The sequence below is a fragment of the Monomorium pharaonis genome, chromosome 1, assembly GCF_013373865.1.
Source record: "Monomorium pharaonis isolate MP-MQ-018 chromosome 1, ASM1337386v2, whole genome shotgun sequence".
NCBI classification, from domain to species: Eukaryota; Metazoa; Arthropoda; class Insecta; order Hymenoptera; family Formicidae; genus Monomorium; species Monomorium pharaonis.
Window position 1 is genome coordinate 33,708,753 of NC_050467.1, and position 4,259 is coordinate 33,713,011.

At 38.6% G+C, this 4,259-nt stretch overlaps 1 long non-coding RNA gene across 1 annotated transcript; it reads left to right on the forward strand.

The window, feature by feature from the left end:
• The first annotated feature begins 472 nt into the window (after nucleotides 1–472).
• On the forward strand, nucleotides 473–3,448 carry LOC118645066. Its single transcript, XR_004962822.1, has 3 exons — nucleotides 473–559; nucleotides 2,674–2,733; nucleotides 2,821–3,448. It is a non-coding gene; the product is annotated as an uncharacterized LOC118645066 (long non-coding RNA).
• The last annotated feature ends 811 nt before the right edge of the window (nucleotides 3,449–4,259 follow it).

Sequence of the window (4,259 nt, forward strand, 5' to 3'; positions counted from 1 at the left end):
ATACATAATTAATTAATATAAGAATAATGCAATTTAATCTTGAAGCCAGAATAATTAAAATTAATCAAATCATTATTATCAAAATTGCTATAGACAAATATTACTCGAGATTCAAAAGGAATAAAAGAATTAATTAATTTAAATAAAATAATATCTTTTGTCATAAGGCTTCAAGAATAAAATCGCTGCATGGTAACCGATTATGCAATTGTCGATGTGCGATAAAAATTAGATCATCTGCATTCCTTTGGGATGATACTCGAATACTACCCCGTCCCCCCGTTGCATAATATATAAGGCGCCCCTCATTCCATCGCGCGCACTCCGGCCGAAGTTTTGAAACAATTAATTACTGCGGCATAAGATTAATCATTATAATACAGTCTCTCGTACGTGCTTCATCGTGAAAGAATAATTGTAAAGTGAACGAACCCTTGTCGCACTTTTGGGGAAAACGAAGCACGATCATTCTGTATTCTTGCGAATTTTGGAAAGGACGAGGAAAAGAAAGAATAATTATATCTCGAAATTGTGGCCCTTGCGTGTTTCGGAGTCGCCCGTAAGTACCAGCAATTTCAATCTGTTAAAATAATAATTTGTGAATTGTGAACTGTGAATTGTGAATATATCTATATATCTATATATATGTAAGACAAAGGAAAAATTAATAATATTAAAGGAACGAGAATTTGAAGCCAAAAGAAATATCACGAGCCAGTCAAGACCATTAAATAACTAAAAGAACAATCAGAAATAAATAGCTCCATTTAATTAACTAATTAAAGAATTTATAAAATTAATTACGTGACAGTTCGAATCTATCACTCGAACTCCTTAACTCTTGTATGAAGTGACAGCTCAAATCATCTCTCAATTTGTTCAAGTGTAACTTACTTATTAATTATTACTAAAACTGCTACGACTTTACTATCCATTAAATATCCACTTAACTAATTGTAAAATACCACTCAGAATAAGATTTGCAAGGAAAAAGGAGCATTTAACAATTTGGCAATTGTAATTAATTTTTACTTTGTCGAATTTATACTCTGTGACTATTTGATTTAATTTTGAATGTTTTTGCAATCGAACCATGTATCGACTTATCTGTTATGTATGTGCATTTATTGTCTTTTGAATTTATTGAATTTTAATTGTTGAACCACCTGTGGCAGTTGCTATGTGCATGTAAGTGACAGCTGAGATCCGCGCTTAGTCAAACTATTTTGAAGTACTTTAAATTATTTTTAACTATTGTGAACAAACCTAATTTGACTATATTTTATAATTTATGTGTATTTGGCAATCTTAGAGCTTGAATCGAACCATCGTATTGTAATTTGTCAAACTACTTAATAATTATTTAGATCGCTAGGGATACTACTAGAACCTAAAGCCCCATATGTCTAAAAGCATGTGATTGGTCGATTTTATTTGCACGTAATTGGCCTATTTTATTTAAGCGTTTGAACACCGTGATTTTGATAGATCTGTGTATAAAGCTGATGAGCTTTTCGCATACCCTACTGTCTTTTGTATATTTGATAATATTTTGTGGAAAAACTAGAATTTTATTGTCACACTGTGAAGATCCCTTATACCTGTCCTATGATTGGTCAATCGTTTACCTTAGTGACGTATCTACTTCTATGCTTGCCCCGCGATTGGCAGACTTATTGAAATTGCGAAACTCGGCGAAAATATTGAATAATCATTGAAAGCTCGCTTGAATCCTACTCAACAGTCCTTTATTAATCCGATCATTTTGTTTTCACCCCTGTTCAACCCCTATTTGAATTAAATAAGAAATAATAGAGTAAAAGAATCCCCTCGTGTAAAATACGTCAGCAGCAGATACATTTGGATATTATTGATGATAACATCGTATTATTTCACCAACTTGTTTCCCCCCTTCACCCCCCTCTCTCTCTGATATTAGGCTTAAAGGTGATTTTCGAGCATATTGCTGCTTGGCAGTGTGCAAGACTATCACAGTACGTGGCTGCGTCCTTAATTGAGACTAGCACCCGCTACGCTTGTTAAGTGTCGTCCACAGTTCTGCGTGCGATAACTGTGGAGATCCAGCAAAGACGCATCCGCTGCAAGCCAACGTGCTGCACGCAGGAAGCGTAGTCTGGCATAGTATTTCCTTTCTACTTCAAGATAACTAACATCCTACCCCCCCTCTTGAATTGGTGAAATAAGACGGAGAATAAGACACTCGCCAACCCCCAGTAATAATCTTAGCGATAAGAGTAAGGTTTAGCTCCGCGACCACAGAGGCGTAAAAGAGATAACCACTGCAGACGCCAAAGAGCCGTAGCCGCGACTAGCTAAAAGCTGACTGCTGGAGGCGATGAAGGGCTATGCAGAAACGCTTTCCGTTGCAATCCGAAAGGATTTGTATTGATCTGTGGAATGATAGGTCTAACGTATCCGCCATATGCTAATACGCTGTGAGCTGGAAGCGTTCAGTAGAATAAATTAGAGAGACTTCTCCCTTCTCCATCCTTACTTTGGCAGTGTTTATTTGAGATTGAATAATTTAAGAAACTTATGTTGAACTTTTAAAGATTTAGAAAGCGAATTCTTGGAACTTCCGAGCTGACGATCCCTCTCCCTTATATTTTTGGTTTTATTATATTAATTTCTCCCCACTTCTCTCTCCCCTAGACACCTCATCTAATTTCTCTTCCAATCGTGACACGTTAACGACTCATCTTCACCACAAAGGTAAGATCATGTGCGCATCATATTAATTCATTTTCTGGTATTTCCTAAGATGCATTGAATCATTTCCCCTTCCTTCGGATTCTGTAGATGAATAGATCACTACAGAGACAAGCTCGCAGGCAGAACATCCGACAATTGGAACGGTATATCGAGTCAAGGGCCAGGATTCTCCGACTTTTGCACTCTATCGATAGGCGCGCCCCTCAATTATTCCATCTACCGAATCACTCGCGACAAATTCAGCACGCGATCGACCTATCGACTTTTTCGTGTTTTGATGTAGAAATCGTCAATACCGCCCCTCGTAATATTGTCCCTCGACGCACCTCGCGACGCGTACCCCCGCAAGCTATAAGCTATCCCCCTCAACCACCAGCACCGGTTGCTTCGACATCTAACCCTCCCCCTTCCCCCTCTCGATCTAGCAGTACAGCAACCGATATCGAGGAGGCCCTCCGAGACACGGTCGACGAGAGTCTCGCTCGAATGATAGAAGCAGTGCAAACTTTTAATACAATACCATCTGAAGCTCTCCCTAGTGTAAACCAAGACGAATTCGAGGAATATCTACGATCCTTAGAATTGCGCCCAGTCCAGCCCAGCGACCCATGATTGTAACCCCCCTTTTTACATGGTAGTCTAGTGGTTGTAGACACCTAGTATAGTAATAAAGTAGAGTTGTTTTGATAAAGAGACCATTTCTGTTTCTTTCGCGTACGCACTCGACCCTCCCCACACCGATCCTAGCTCTCGACATCCCGAGGTATTGCCGGCCCAGCAGGTAGCCTCAAAAGCAGAGAGAGCACCCCTAATCTGTGCGACCTAGGTACGCATAGGCTAGGAAGGTCACTCTTCCGGGACGTGACAGTATTAAATTAGAATTAAAGTATCAAAGTCGCAAATTAAATTGAATTAAATTAAATTAAATCGTGATTAAGTAATATTAAAATTGAATTAAATTGAATTAAATTTCCAAACGGCAGACTGGGGTAATTGTATCAGAATCTGTTCAGTCGTTGAATTATTAAATATTTAATTATTAAAATAATTTAAAATAATTTAGAATGATAGTCCAAAAGTGATTACGCGCGGCAGAGTGTTCACTTGTAGAGATTGATGACAGCTTGATTGAGATTGTATAAATTAGATAAATAAAATTAATTTAAGTTACTCACCAAAAGGTCTTCGGGGATATATGAATTATTGAGGCTGGATCCCCTTATAGTTTTATAAGTCTTTATTTCTTTCAGTTACAATGTTCCTTCTACAGTCGACAAAATGGCGGATGCTTCTTAAGATGGCAGATATGCGGTACAGTGTTGAAGTTCAGTGCGCAATGTGAACACTCCGAGAAACGTGGTGTTGTTACTTGAAAAGACCGGCGCGCAATGCTGATCCGCCGCGGCGCTCGCTTTTATATTGTTCGAGTTTGTAGGCCGCGGGGTGTGGTGCGAAGTAGGAGTTGCATCATTCTCGCGTCTAATTTCAAAGGATGCCGCGGAATGTCGGCATAATTTTACAAAGGA